The following is a 16,452-nucleotide window of genomic DNA, read 5'->3' as shown; positions in this document are numbered from 1 at the left end:
TAGTTTGAGCTAATCTTTATCTTTATTCAACTTTTATTTGTAATGATAGGTAAATCTTTCCACATTCCCCAAGGTAAAACTTCTTTGCTTGGGTAATTTTTGTCACTAATATTATAACTCAAATACACCATGAAATAGCCTTTGTGCCTCTCTTCTTTCTTCCTGCAAAAACAGCATAAAAGAAAGGGGAGTCCAGGGGAGCCCGAAGGAGGATATTCTTTCTGTGTTGGGACCAAGAGTGGCAAATATTGTAGATGAAATTGGTGTAATAAACAAGATTGAAATAAGTTATTGTTCTTTACTCATCCCCTTGCAGAAAATCAAAGAAAAATGCTGAATGCATTGCTTGTTGACTCTCAACTTGCCTTCAGGTTTCTTTCTGCTTCTGAGAGTCTTTGTTGAGGCAATGAGCCTCAACTGCAGCTTCTATTAAAAGATTCACTCAACTTGAGAAATCTTTGGATTAAGTTCAGGCTAGGCTAAAGCTGAAGATTTTATCTGCAGATGAGGGACCTGAGCCACAAAGCCTGCTATTCTTGACCTTATGATAAACATACAGGATATTTACAAATAGTTTACCAAAAAAAGAAATGGCAGTGCTTCTGTACATACGTCACAAGCAAAAGTATCCTCTCCATTCTTTCCTTTGCCTTCTTCCCACAAACTGCAGATCTTTATTTTTGTACTTGAAAGAGACTTAAAATGAACTCAGGTTTATCTGTTGGACCAAGATTTCGTATTCAAAGGCTTCAAGTAAACAAACTTTCTCAAACATCATTACTTTCTTATAATTATTATTTACTTAAATTAATCTTGGCTAGTCACCAGTGGCCTTAAGCTCCTCGCACTCCTCCTCTTCAGTAGGATAGGAGGAGCCTCCAAAATAGTATCTAGCTGGGCTCCTCTTTGTAAGGAAGACTTTAACATAGCAGGATCCTCTAAAATGACTGAAGTACAAGCTGTGTTAGGAGAGGCTGAGAGCTGTTGTGGTTTCTTTGTTGTTTTGTTTTGTAGCTGTTGTTTTTTTCATTAAGAAAATAGGCTAAGAGAAAAATCCGTCAACTGCCTACAAGGAGGATAGAGGAATCTGAGTTGGGATCTTCTGAGGACGTAACGAATGGCCAAGGAGCTACTGTCACAAACTGCAGCAAGGCATTAATACTTGAATCTTAACAGCTAAGATTCAAACATTGGGACAAATTGTTCAAAAAGGTGGTAGAATTTTGGCCTGAAGAAATTTTGGCCTGAAGATACTCAAAGCTTAACTGAATGACCAATTTGAATACCTCCATTTAATTTCAAAGTTGGCCCTACTCTGAGCAGGTAAAATGATTTCTGTCAGTCACTTCTATCCTAAATTGTTTTGTTTCACATCTGACAATTGTTGTAGAATAATTCCTATGATTTTGTAACAAAAAATACTTACAGTGCTAAAGTTTCTGGAAGCAAAATGCATAATATTAATGACAACACTGCCTCTTGTGAGGTGATGCACAGAGTTCAAGTGGTTGCTTCTAATGTTATTAGCTTTGAAACATAGCAACATACTGAGAGTGCATGAGTCCAGAGTATATGGCTTTGCTTAGAGTCTCTGGAAAGCAAGGGAATGAGTAAAGAATCATTCTGAAAAGCATATTAAGACATACTGGGAACTAACTCCTCATTCATTTTAACAATGTGAAACTGGAATGCATTATTTAAATCATTCAGAAAATATTACTGAAGTGTCACCATGAATAAATACAACAGCTATGACTGGTGTAAAAACAAAGAGGCATATTAATTGGTTAAAGTCAATTTAGGTTCACGAGTAGCATGACACTACATCTTAAAGTAAAAGACTCAGAAATATTTCTCTGGATTAAATGAGTTTCAGTCAATGAAAAGATACCTTTTAAGTAGATTATTATGGATATTTCTTAATCAAAAAGGCTGTGATGTGATCTCCATTCAAACTTGACAGAATTCATTCACTGGAATTATTTTCTGAAGGCATAAACATGCTGAAAAATACAGACTAGACTTCATTCTCTGTGAGTTTGTGTCTTAACACTCTGTGACTGGAATTTCAGTTCTAAACAAATTAAATATGTACAAGTTTCAGTTCTGTTTAAACAAGCATACTATGGAGTTGTTTACTGAATCTGGCTAGAATGGAGTTAATTTTCTTCAGAGCATCCTGTATGCTGCAGTTTGGATTTGAGACCAAAGCAGTTTTTATGACCAAACCAATGTTTTAGCTACTCTGACAGTGTTTACACAGCATCAGGATTTCTCACACTGCCTTCCAGCAATTTGGTTGGGGATGAGCAAGAAGGAGGGAGGGGACACGGCTGTCCCAGCTGACCCAAAACAACCAAAGGGATGCTCCACACTGTGTGACACACCCAGCAATAAAAGCTCAGAAGAGAAGGAGCAACAAGAGGTATTTGGGGTTATGGTGTTTGTCTTCTAAAGTAACTGTTAGGTAATGAAGCCCAGTGTTCCTGGAAATGACTGAACATCTGCCTGCCAACAGGAAGTAGTGAATACATTTCTTATTTTGCTTTCTTTGTTCGCATGTGCTGCTTTGCTTCACTCATTAAGCTATCTTTAACTCAATGCAATGTATTTAATTTTTGTTCTGGTTTTTTCCTGTGCAATTCTTTTCACCTACACCACTGTAGGAGAGAATGAGCAAGCAGAACTTAACTGCCTGTTGGGACTAACCCACAAGTAGAATTGCAGTAGGAGAAAATGAAGTTGTTACCAATACTGCAGATCAGACTTGTTCATTTTGGAGCAAAATAAAAACTGCTTGTAAAGCAGTTGCTATAAGATGTAATATATTATACACTTGTACTGCTGGGAAGTTTTGAGTTTACTGATTTGGAGCAAATCTCTTAGATTTTGTTCTGTGTATACATAGGAGAGGCATTTGTGCTTGTTTTTTTACAATCTGAACTCTGAAGGCTGAACTCTGAAGTTTTGTGAGTTTTGTTATTGTGTTTTGTTTCTGTGTTCTTTTGCTGTCACCATCCTGTGGGAATCTGGGAGTATTTGATCAAGTGATATCTTTGTGCAGAAATCTGGTATGTATCACTGGGAGTTCCAGTCACTTTTGCAAACCAGTTTCCTACATGAATTCACAGAATCAGTACATTTCTCAGATTATTTGTAGATCCTGCTTTTCATCATTATTGCTTATTCTTATGTCTTACAAAATGTACAAGATCCTTTAAAATTAATGCTTGGGGTTGTTTTAGAAGATGGATTCCTACCTGCTTTCTTTTTCTAGCATACTACTGATATTTAATTCTGTGGAAGAGGTAGAAGAAATTGAAGAAACCAGAATGCCATATGCGTTTTTAGTGCATACTTGTGTGACAATCAGGAACAGATGGAGAATAAGACCAAGACCTAAATTCTACCAAACAACATAACCAAACTAGAATTAGCTAAGAAAAAACAATCACTTCAGACACTGAAGTATGAAGCATGTTTATGATTAAGGACAGGAAGGATGTGAATTTATGAGTTTTAACATTTGTTGAAGTTTAGTTGGAGGTTGTTTGCCTGAAATTAATAGGAAAGCAATATTTGAAGGTATAATGATTTAAATACAGGAAGACAGCTTTTGAAAGCCGCACTTACAGATCATAAATGAGATCACTTCTTTATGTCAGGACACATAAAAACAATTATCAATTTTAAGGTTTACTTCTCATGATTACTCCTTTTGCGTGTTCTGCAGTTATTATAAGATACTGCACTTTTCCTTTGTCTTCAAATATTTACTTTGCCACTTGGTGGCCTCATTTGATAAGGCAATAAACAATAAAAATCTCAGTTAAGATCTCTTCTTTTTCCAATGGTGTGCAATTCAAATCTTGTTTTTCTTCCTATATATCCAAGAACAGCACAGCACTTGTTGCAACTGATGTGTGCATTCTGTGTTGATTGCTGTGGTTTTTGAAGGCCTGAATCGCTGATATTGAGATGATCAGACCTGAAAGCTCTTCAATCAGGGACAGAACTGAACTGGATGACTTTTCTCCACTTTCTTCCTTGCAACTCTCTGATGTTTTTATATTCCTTAGACCTTTCTCCCTCAAAACAAGATCTAATCTACTACCAGCATTGTTTAATGTATTTTTAAGATCATACCTTGTTCTGTTTTTGCCATGGATCTTTCCCACTTATTTTGCATCCTTCATTCTTATTTTCCTGACTTGCAAATATATATATTTTTTATCTTTCTTGTGAAACCATATCCCAGATCTTTGTCTCTTTGGAAAATGTTCCTATCAATAATGGGATGAAAAATCAGTTCCCATTGCCTTGATACTGAATCCACAGTGTCCTACTCTGCTGTCTTAAGGCTCTGAGCAAGAAGCCAGAGTGCATTCTCCTCCCATCTTGTCTCATGGTTTTTGTGCAAATTCTGTATTGGTCTTTTGCAACTGCATAGCTTCAGGATCTTTTGGAGATATATATATATTTATATATATATTTATATATGTGTATATTATATATACATATATATACATATATATAAAAGGCTGTTAAACATAAGCAATGATTGATTATTAAAATAGCAACATTTAAAATATCTCTGCTTTTCATTAATTCATTTACCTTTTTGTAATTACATTAAAACTGTTTAGGCACTTTTCTAATTTGGAATCTTACTTGATACAATTAAGGGCCTGCTTTATTTGTAGTTGTAGCTGGTCCATCCATCCAGTTTGCTGCTAAGGTTGAATTCTTGCATGGAAAATATGGATCCTACTTGCTGTTCTGCAGAGTAGTGGTCTGTTCCTTTTTGTTTATCCATGCATTGAGTGTTCCTTCCCCGTTGATTTACTGTAACAACATTAATCTCTTCCCAGTGTTTGCTCAGGGTCTGTATCTGCTCGTCACTTAAAATATTAGGCTGAATTATTATTTTTTTCCAAAGCATACCTCTAGATCACATTGTAAGAAGCTGTTTTGGTCCACAGAGCATTAAAATGCCAAGGTGATGTGGTATCCCAAACTTTTGCATATTTTTTCAGCTTCTTACTTAGCACTAATTGAGTAGGTCCACTGGTTGATTCAGTTTACCATGAATTAGAATTTACCAGCAATGTGAAATCTTCGTTTTATTTCCAGGTCTCCAATTTCATGATTACCCCTGGAAAATACGTTCCTCGCTCCAAATCAGTTTATTGGTTTAAATCATATCAGGAAAACAGAATATTAAATACTTACATTTTGGGAGACTTTGCTGTAGCTTTCTGGACTGGCGCTGTCTCAATGCATTTTATCACTGAATTATCAGTATTAGAACAATATTTAGCCCCCTTTCACATGGTGGTGGGTGTGATTAAACTGAGACTGCCTGTACTCTAGTTGTATCCCAGCTTGTAGTTCTTGAATTCTCAAATATTTTAATACCATTTTTCTTTATTATCCAGATTGGGTTATTCACAATTGCAAAAGTTAAGTAATTATGTACTCATCTGTCTTAATATTGGGCCAATCAGCCATGTTCTAATACCCCCTTTTGAGTTTAAGCAGCCCCTGGGTTATTTTGTTCATGCATCTATTACATCTACTGTAACATATCTGCTTGGTGTGTATGTAGTGCTCTTTATCTACAAGCTGCCATGTCCTGCACTTTGGTCACAACAACACCACGCGATGCTACAGTCTTGGAGCAGAGTGGCTGGAAAGCTGCTCTGAGGAAAAGGACCTGGGGATATTAGTTGATAACTGGCTGAGTGCTCAGGTGGCCAAGAAGGCCAGTGGCATCCTGGCTTTTGTCAGAAATGGTATAGTCAGCAGTACCAGAGAGATGATCATCCCTCTATACTCAGCACTGGTGAGTTCTTTTCTGACCTTAATGATTCTGTGATTCTATGATTCCAAGTGTTTGTTATCTGGCCACACCAATCTGTTAGTCTATAGAAGTTAAGACCCTTCTCTTTGCTTCACCCATCTATTAGCTTCTTTAGTAATCACCCCTCAGTTCCCTCATTTGTGTGCTGTAAAGCAGTTAGGTCTTTGATAACTTACTTTGTACTATTTTGTTTTGTTTTCTATATGGATATTCAAATTTTATGACTATTGGAATGACTGCAATCTTAGCAAGGGTATAAGGGTATCTCCTTGAGACTATTTCAGTTCCTCTGCATTTGTGTTTTTTCTTTTGGTAATGTTTTTACACAAGATGCATATTCTTCCTCAGTGAGTTGTTAGGGTTTTTTTTCCGTTTTTTGTTTGTTTGTTTGGAACTATTGTTAGGACTTCCTTTTCATGATTAGTGCCTCTTAGATTACAATACTGTGCTTGCAGGTCTTTATTACTCTGAATTGGTAGCCAAATAGTTAAACCTTGTCATACGCTATCTGAAATTACGTACAAAGCCAAGTCATTTCCTTTGGATTCCTCTTTTAATGTTGTTAGTGGAGCTTATTAGCTCTGCTGCTTCTGCAGAGCTATTCTTTGGAAAGAAGAAAACACCTTACATTTTACAAGAGTTGCTGCATATCTAATGCAGGATTTTGATCTTCCCCATAAAAACTGGACCCACCTGTGAACCACGCTGAATGTTCTGTGGCACAAAGTCAGCAACAGAGCTTTTATCTGATAACAGTTGACAGGTAAGAGATATGTAACCAGATAAATTGCACTTTTGTTCGTTTCCTAGTTAACAGACTATATAGGGCTGGTTCTAAAACCTTGTTGTCTTCTACAGAAATTTCTTAGTTTATAGAAGCCAATGTTTATCTGTTTAACCTAGGGTTGGATACATGTCTGGCTTCTACTTTTCAACAGATTATGTAGCTTAGCAGAGTATGTTGTGTGATACATATTACTGCAAAACCACCTCTAGTGATACATCCTGTAAGATCAAATGTCTATCTCTGTTAAATTTGTCTTTTCATATGCAGTAAATTTCTTTCCCATTTATCTTAAGACTCTAATGTCAAAGATTGTAACGTGCTTCTTGTTGTAGGGTGTTCTTGAAACAGTAAAGTCCTGAGATCTAGATCAGCAATGTCTAGCTGAACATGAAACATCTTAAAATAATTCAGGTGGCCGCAGACAGGGTTTGAACTTGCGGTTTTCCTTCCTTCTGTTCTTCTTTCGTGCCTGGTCATGAGATTTCTTCACTGAGTTGATTAGTGGTTTACTGATTTATGCAAGAAAAAGGATGTTCTCATGAGAACTTAAGAATTTGCAAAAGTGATTATTATTCACTTATTCCTGTGGGCATTGAACTGTAGGCTAAGTTCTTCTCTTTGATGATACCAATGTTGCTCTCCCTTCTCTATCTAATACCGTTCCTAAATATTTCATTTCAGATTGTCCCAACTAAATGTTATCATGATTATCATTAAAACCTAGGTTTTGTATTATGCTGATAACTTTGATATTTTCCCATATTTTCACATCATTTTCCGTGCACCAACATATCATCCACATATGATGTGGTGTGACACTTTTTAATAACTTATCCACACTTGATTTACATAGGTCATTGTGAAAGTGACATGTCCTGTTTATTTCCATGTTAACTGCAACAGATACAAAGAGCACAATAACACTGTTTGATAGAGCAAGTTTTCAGCTACAAAACACTTCAACACAGTCACCACCATTAGCTCTGCATTTTCACTAGTAATGAACAAGAACCTTCATGCCTCACTTGTAAACATCTGCATTAGCATAAGTGGCTCACTGTCACCACTGCTGAAACATACCATCCTCTGCTTGACTGTGCTCACATGCACTGTTTGGCCTCCATTGACATTCAGCAAATATTGGTGAATGTCGACAGGTTCATTTTTTCTGCATGGAGGAATTTAGTTCCATGCCTTTGCTTCATAGATGTTCCTGTGTCAGATGCCATTTTGCTGGAGTGTATGGCAACAAAATGTAAGAGGATGGTGAGAAGGTTCAACTTCTACTGCTGTCGAGCCAACATTCACTTCTGACACTGTGATCCAACATAATGAAATAGGAGGCATCACTTTTGGAGTAGCCCTACTATTTGATCTAAAAAGTCTTATGATATTTGAACAAATCACTGTTGCTTTCCTCACTGGTACTGTCTTTGTTCAGATAGCAGAATTACAAAGAGAGCGTTGGCTAAGTCAGTAAGTGAGATATCAGTATTACTGAGAAATTCTGTTTAGTGCTACAAAATTTTCATGTGCCCTTTTTGTCACAAACAAGCTGAGAAATGACTACTCATTTAAATGTTAAAAATCCATTGATAGACTTTTTGTCAAGTGTTCAATACAAAGAAAAAACGAGATTTAAAAATATAGACCTTTGTATTCATACCTTGGCTTCCTGTAAGCTGTAGACAGCAAACTGGTGTCTTTTCTCTGTTTCTTGACGAAGTTGGTATTTTTTCAGTGTGAAGGAGGATCTGGACCTTCAATTAATACACAGCTTCTATTTTTCCACATTTTAACTTAAAGGCATACAAAACTTAAGGAAATTCTGTTACCCAAATATCTAGTGTTTTTACTTCCTCCGGATTCCTAATAACAATGCATCAATGACCTGCAGGAATCGCTCCACCCTCACCTCCCACTGGTCAGTACCAATTCCAGAAACATCTGTAGCAAAATCTGTAGCTAATGCATTTTGTTTCATCAGTACAGTGCCAATATTTCTCTGCTGTTTACAAGAGCAGTCCTCCCACTCCTGGGCTCAAAGGAACTCCTGTACTCCAGAACTTGGCAGCTACGTTACTGCAGGCAGAGACCTCAATTACAGGTACTTGAACAGTCTTTGATGTGTGTGAAACAACATTTATAATTTTCCTGCTTTCCTGAGTTCCAAGTGGAAATATTTTCTTTGGAGGCCATTTATTGGCGTTATAGTCTCAGTGAACATCATAGCAATAGAGGTAGTTAACATTCTCTCCCTGATCACAACGCTAATATTGTTACTGGCCGTTCCCATTGGTCACGTATGTAATGTTAGCACTAGTGCAGGCTGTCCTTAGTCTTTGTTACTGAGGGGATGCCTGTGGGCTTCACTGAAAGGAGCCGTCATATTCTGTAGTTTACATTCTTCCTCCTTACCTTTCTTCTACAAAAAGACAAAGCAAACCAGGAAAGAATTTATGGATTCTATCCCATTTTCTCATATCTTAGTCTTCTTTTTCTCAAATTTGACCTTGTTGCTCTCCTGCACTTCCACTGGTGCTCCCTAAAGGATATTATTGTGGTGTCCTGTTTTGCAATTACCATTCCACATCTTTTTTCACAGAGATAAGGCCACACTGGGTGTTAGTTTCCTTTTTGTTTTTCTTTTGATCTTTACTCTTAAACGGAAGCTGTGTGTCCCTACTACCATATTTCTGAAAATTACAGTATGGACAGAGCTGCTGCCAGGCTCTCAGGACTGAGCTTTTTTTACATTCCTTTTTTCCTCCATTACCTTGCCCATTTCTTGAGGCTGAGCTTGCAGCTTCTCTCATTTGTACCTTCTTCTGAGTTCGCACATCCCAGGAATAATCTTGCTGACTTATCCCTTGCACAAATGCTACTGTGAAGGTACTGTGATTCTGTTAACTCCACGGCATGCTTGGATCAATGTCTGTATGCCAATCCCAACAATTTTTCAAGGATGCGTGCAATTTTACATTCTCGTAGTGTTCTTCAAGGTGAGATAAAATGCTGCAACTGCTCAGAGATGATACTTAGTAAATTTCATACAGGAGGTTCTTCCTACCATGTAGCAGATAATCATACCTCATTCTGATGCTGCACATTTAAGGGGTATGTAATCTTTCCTAGATAAGGCCAGCTAATTCTCAGTGTTTGCAAGCTACATTATGCAAGTTTCTGAATTTGCTGGCCCCAAGGTTTAAGCAATGACTCGTTTGTGCTGCAGTCAGGTCAGTTGCTATTGTTATCCTATCCCATGTTTTACCAGCAATCAAGGAATAGGCAGTATTGGGAGTCTGTTTTTTACCATTGGTTTGTTTGCAATAGTGTCACTCTTTCACAGAAGCCTATTTTGCTTTCACAGTAACATGATTTTCAAGACAGTTGGCATCTGAGTTATCCTGTTTTATTCTGGAAAGAGAAATATTAACATATTCATTATGTGTATTGCTCTGAATAATTGACAGTTGTGTCCTGGCTGAATGTTACTGAAGTAAAAGAGCTCCTAGAGCGTGCAGAAATCCATCTGCAGAGAACAGCTTTCAGCACCTGTCCTCAATTTTGTAAATGGCTCACTCCACAAACTGTAAGGTAAACCAAGCTATTAGAAACTGAGGACTCACTCTTAAACATTGTTAGGACAGTATTTTGTATACAGATCAAAAAAGGGACTCAAGGCCATCTTTAGCAGCATCCAGATCAAAGTTGATGTACAAGAGAGGGTTTTCATAATATTACTTGCTATTATTTCTACTCATATTTTGCTATCATTTTTCTTTTTTTTTTTTACATTTTTTTACATACTTTTTTTTTACATACATACTTTTTTTACAACTATTTTTACATGTATATATGTATATTGTTCCTATAACTATATATGAAGAAGAAAGGGTTTTCTTCAGTGAAAAGCATTGTTATTGCTTTCCCTCTCTCTTATCATGGTTTAGCACATCTGTGACTCATATATTATGGCATGATAATCAAGTTCTTATCTTTACCCATGCAATCCATTGGAAGGAGATCATCATACTTCGTTAACCATTGTCAAAATAAGACACTGTTTTTATTGCCATACCACTAAAAGTATGTTTTGATCACTGCCACAGTTTTAATCCATTGAGAAAAACAGAATAATAAATTTGACTCACTCTTGGGGTTAGAATATTTATAGAGAACATCTTACTTTGAAATCCTGAAGTAGGCATTACTCTCCTTTCCTACCTTTACACTTGCGTGAACCCAGAAAAAAAGAACTATATGGCTGCCAGAGGTCAATGAAAAGTGAAATCCGTAATACATTGTTTGTGTAAATTAACCTCTGGTATACAGTGATACCGTTCAGGCAGCATGATGCTATACAGTTATCTTCACTTATAGACATAAGCATGTATGCATACCTTCCCTGAGAGACCTACTACTCTTAAACAGTTAAATCTATTTGAAATGTGAAAACAGGTGGTAATTCTGTCCTGTGAAGTGACCCACCAGGACAGTGTTCAGAAGCAATACTAGTCACGGGTGCTTTTGGAACAAGATGAAATCACAGTAACCAATTCATTTCTTTTTCCTTGTAAACATATGATTTTACATACACATATGTTAGAATTGGACTATTGAGTTGGTGTGTGAAAGGCTCCTCCTGGTCCTGCCGCACACAGTAATAGGCAGATTTGCTAATCTGTTGGCAAGGTGTTTCAGGAATGACACAGTCAGATGTGTTCTCTTCCATCATGCACACAAAACCATGGAATCAGTGTTGGGTATAGGACCCAGCCCTGTTGTAGTCCACTGCCAATGCAATGGACTTCTTTTGTGAACTGATTACAAGCCATGAGTGTGCCATGGGAGTTTCAAGTTGAATATTGGGAAAAAAATTATTTTCAGAAAGAATGATGATACACTGGGACAAGATGCACAGGGAGTTGGTGGGGTCACCAGCTTTGGAGGTGTTCAATAAATGTGTAGGTGTAGCACTGAGGGACTCGATTCAGTGAGCATGGTGGGAATGGGTTGATGGTTGGAGGAGGTGATTTTAGTGATCTTTTCCAACCTCAAGGAGTCTGTGATTTTGTGGTCATGAGCCCTGGGACCTCTGATTTCTACTGGAACAGCATTCCTAGGGTGCACGGCAGAGATGCACTGAAGGTGGAATAGAGACCTACTCTTACAGTAGCAGGTATCACTATTTGACATAAGTATTCAAACGACTGGAGAACTGCTGCTTGAAGCATTGTTGCATAGCAAATGAATATGTTGCTCTCACTGAACTGTGACATGGAACCAGGGCTGCACTGAACACCTTCTTCAGACAAGATGAGCTGTTAATCATTCATTATTTGCTGCCTATAAAAGGAAGTTGAAGGATCTTTCTCAGGTCATGAACTTTACAGTGTCATATGTCATTGTGTGCAAACAGAATGTAAACTGAGGTGCAGGCAGGTCACTCAGAGTTTATTCAAAGCAGGAAGCCTAGGGAGCAAAGGGTGAAGTAACTGGCTATGAGTAGATGACAGCATTCCTTCAGGTATTGCTGATGGAACAACAGCACTGTTCTAAGGCTCATGGTTTGAGAGTCCCTGTGAACAATGACTTTTTGTGGAGACATTGCCCAGTGCTTCTTGCTCAATGCTGTAGTATCTGACTCACATTCTGCCTGGGAATTAGGCAAGAAATCATCTTGTGGTTTCACAGTCCACACAGGGAAAGGGATAAAGCATTAAGAGAGATTTGTGAGACATACTGATTAGATGAGTCCTTTGTAGTGGCTCTTTGTATTGCTTCTTTCCACTGTTTATTAGGTAGGATGGTCTCTGTTTACCGCCCTTACTCTCTGAGTTTGACTGTGCTTATCACTTCTTAAATTGCATTGATCTTTTTGTTGTTTAATATGAAATGTTGCTTTTATATTTATTTTAAATTTATTTATTTTAAAATTTTTGCTTAGAAATGAGTATTAAATGAACAAGAAAAAAGGTGGAAATTAAATTTGCAAGGCAGGCAAAAATCTAATGAATTGAAGTTTCAATAATAAACACACGGGAAAAAGATGTTTTTTTCTTGATCCACAGATAATGTTTTGGAATAAAACAATAAACTTTGTTGGAATTTGAGTACATTTTATTGAACTTACAGTGTGCCATCTTGTTAGAAGCTGAATGAGATTCATCTGAAAAAAAAAAAAAGAACAGAAAAATGGCATTTTCAATAGGTGAGAAATTGTCTTAAAACAATGAAATGTTTAAGTAAAACAATTAAGTTATTGTAGTATAGATATTAATGAAATTGTATTAAGGTCTATATGTTCCCTAAGGAGACTGCTACAACATTATTTGAGGTAGTTGCAGTGAAGAGAAGATAGAATTAATAAAATGGTGCTTAGGTTTTTTTTTCCCTAGGACTGCCACTCTTTTTAGTTTTTAATTAGCAAAAATGTGATATTATTTAGCAAAGAGAACTTTATTTAAAACGTGAAGTATATAGGATAAGGCAGATCAGCAATCAAAAACTGACATCTAAATGCTGTACAGCTATCCCTCTCTGTGTCATGTTTGGCTAGTGAAGAGGCAACTTGAATTGTGCTCAGTAATGACTTGAGAAGCTGTGGCTTGCAGAAGAGATGACCTGACTGGTAGTGTGGGAATAAATTTATCATGCTTCATGCAGACTAGAAACCAGAGTAAGTTATGAGTCTTGGGCATTTTGGTATCTCCATGAAGAAAGCATTTTTTGGCATCAAAGATGAGCCACACTTCAATTTTTCATTTTTTCTCTAAGAGCATACTCACAAATCATTCTAACAGAAGGTGAATTCTCTCATGCATAAGAAACATTTTCTATTATATATTAATTTATAAATAGCTGATCAACACTGCAGAAACTTTCAGGTACTCAGGAGCTAGCAGCAGAAAATGAAAATGATAGCTGGTAAAGAACCAGTCCACAGGGAGACTAACACTTGTAGTGAGTAAGATTAGAAAAATGTATCTTCTTTAGGATCAATGTCAATATGTTTTCCTCTTCCATTGACCTCCATTTTCTATCCTCTCTGCCACCAGCTACAGCTGTTGACAGCCCCTGGGCTAAAGATGGCTTAAAGCTGCAAGTGGACAAGGAGCTTGTGCCAGAGAGCGTTGGGGAAGATAAGAAGCTCTAATTGACTGATGAATTAATGGCAATTAAGATTAATGAACCTTTATGGAATAAGAGAGACTGGAGCACCTAGTCTGGGTCAATAGAATGACTGTGGATAACTGCTTCTTTGCTAATTGTAGCTGTAATGTGTCTGGCCATCATATGCAAAAATCTTATGTTCTAATGGATAGAGATCTGCATGATGAGTTAATTCCTCTTTGGTGGTAGTGTTAATAATTTAGCACCATTACAGTTAATAATTTATCACTGTTTACTGCAAAGTGATCATATGCAGGCACATCTTGATATCATAACTGAAGAATATAGCAGGATTCACTCTCAGGGCTGTACGATTGTCGTGGTATATGGAGTGTAAAGAGCCATGGCACTTGGCAGTATGCTTCTAGAAGTGATAGTATTGATAACAGGAAGCATTAACCCTAATGTCCGTAGATAGGGCTATTTAAAGCTACTTATTTGTCCATTGGTGGATAACAGAAAGGTGACCAATGTCATTTACTTGGACTTGAGCAAAGCCTTTGACATGGTTCCCACCACATCCTGATCTCCAAATTGAAGAGATGTTGATTTGATGGGTGGACCCCTTGATGGGTAAGAAACCGGTTGAAAGGCTGCAGACAGGGGGTGGTCATCAATGGCTTTATGTCCAGAGAGAGTGTTGAGGTGCTGGAACAGGCTGCCCAGAGAGCTTGTGGATGTCCCATCCCTAGAGGTGTTCAAGGCCAGTTTGGATGGGGCCCTAGGCAACCTGGTCTAGTATTAAATGGGGAGATCAGTGGCCCTGCATGTGGCAGGGGAAAGGGCTCTTTTTAATGTGAATTAAAGTCTGATTCATTGCTTCTGGTGCAAATAAACAGTTCTCATGATTTTGATAGGCATTTAGTGAAGGCTTGTGAGAAATACGGAAGCTTCACACTTCCCCAGTAAAACTGTGAAGTCCAGAGAATAGCAATGTCAAAAAATTAATAAATTAAACTCAGTTAAGAAAAGTTATAGGAAATTTTTGTTTATTTGTTGTTTTGTTTGTTTGCTGTCTAGAGTGGACAGACAGCACTTACCAAAGCAGCATAACAATTTCAGAAGTATTATAAAGTGGAATGGAAGGAATTGTTCTTCCTATTTGCTGTGATCAGGAAAGGGGTGACAGGTCCAATGTGTCTCAACGGCATTTTAAGTTAGTCTGAAAGTCTTCATGTTTGCTTTTAGAAATTATCAATGAAGTGACAAAACTCAAACATCTGTCAAGAATGATAGATGGAAAGAGGATAAACAGGAACTGTGACTGTGGAGTGGACAAAGCAATGGATCTTTGGACTTCAGTGCTCATAGGGGGATGCTGAACAACAAAATTTTTTATTCTGATCATATCCTATGCAATCTAAACTTTTCACAAATTGCATGGAATTGAGTGAAAATGTTCATAAAATGCAATTTAAATAGGGCTATAGAAGGGAGTAAGTCAATATGAATAGCTTTGGTTCTATGCAGGATATGATATTAATAGTATTATACATTTTGTGTGTTATAACTTGATTCTGTAGCCTCCTTTCCCTCCTCTATGGAAGTCCAGCTATCTGTAACCCAAGATATGCTGCATAACCCTCTCAGAATTCTGAGGAAATCACCGGAATCTGTGAAAGAGCTGCAAAAAAAAAGTTAACGGAGTTAATAGAGTGGAATCCTTCGAGATAAGAATAGGAAAATCATAGACAAAGGTGAGATTGTTGAGATGGAGATAGGCAGCAATTCAAGGATTCGAGAGGGAAAAAATTCCGCTAACACACAGTAGTTAACTTTTGTGTGCAGTAACTAATCAGTAACTGCTGTACATTTTGAAGTTGTGCGTACGCTGTTTTTTGTGCGTGGGAAGAGGGATCCATGCAAAGTGATTCAGTGAGGAAGGCATGAAAATTCAGTCCTTCATTAATTAATTACACTGTTAGGATCTTACTAGACACATCATTGGCTGGGAAAATAGGAATTATCTTGTGGTTGAGCATATGAAACAGTTTTGGAAGCATGAAATTATTATTTCCTGATTGTGCGACAGTTTTCTTCTTATAGGACAAATCTGATTGATAGAGCAGTGGCCAAGTTGGCAGAATTCCTTTACAGTTCCTGTATAAAATAGTAATTTTCTCCAGCATGATTATCAGGAGAGAGGATGCTAAAATGGAACATGATACTTTCCTGAGTATTGCAATTCAGAGCTCATTCACAGCTGTTCTAATCTATTCTAGGACTCAATGCCCTAGAATGTTTATAGAATTTCTGGGACACTCTCCACCATTTCATCTACCTGGAGTATATTGGAAAATCCAAATCTCCATCTTTAAAGGAAAATAAAAAATAATGTGTCCTTTTTTCTGATGATAATTCACAAAGGCTTTGAATTATTTGTTCCAGTTTCTTTTCTTCTTTCCCCTATTTTTATTGATAAAAATTTTAAAAGGTTGCATTTCTTGATATTATCACAAAATCTTTCTGAAGAAAATCTTTAAAATGATCTTTAAAAGATAAATCTCTCCAAAAAAAGATAATAGGCCATCACGTGACAGTGTTTTGAATCTGGTTTCAAATTTAGATTAACTTTCTGTGTCAGTTGTCTTCTCCAAATCTTATGTTAATTGGGTTTTCCCTTTGC

At 37.1% G+C, this 16,452-nt stretch overlaps 1 protein-coding gene across 11 annotated transcripts in view; it reads left to right on the top strand.

Annotated features, from left to right (window-relative positions):
• Positions 1-6,467: 6,467 nt before the first annotated feature.
• Positions 6,468-16,452, top strand: part of ABCB1 (ATP binding cassette subfamily B member 1) — a 94,262-nt gene continuing 84,277 nt past the window's right edge. For 4 of the 11 annotated variants that reach the window (XM_052694972.1, XM_052694969.1, XM_052694971.1 and 1 more), the window contains exon 1: positions 6,468-6,626. The gene's annotated coding sequence lies outside the window, so the exon portion shown is untranslated. The remainder of the gene's footprint in view (positions 6,627-16,452) is intronic. The other 7 variants (XR_008209357.1, XM_052694978.1, XM_052694973.1 and 4 more) reach the window with 6 other exon arrangements.

Source organism: Tympanuchus pallidicinctus, unplaced genomic scaffold, assembly GCF_026119805.1.
Source record: "Tympanuchus pallidicinctus isolate F22 unplaced genomic scaffold, pur_lepc_1.0 scaffold3, whole genome shotgun sequence".
Classification (NCBI taxonomy): domain Eukaryota; kingdom Metazoa; phylum Chordata; class Aves; order Galliformes; family Phasianidae; genus Tympanuchus; species Tympanuchus pallidicinctus.
This window is presented reverse-complemented; position numbering and strand designations above follow the sequence as displayed.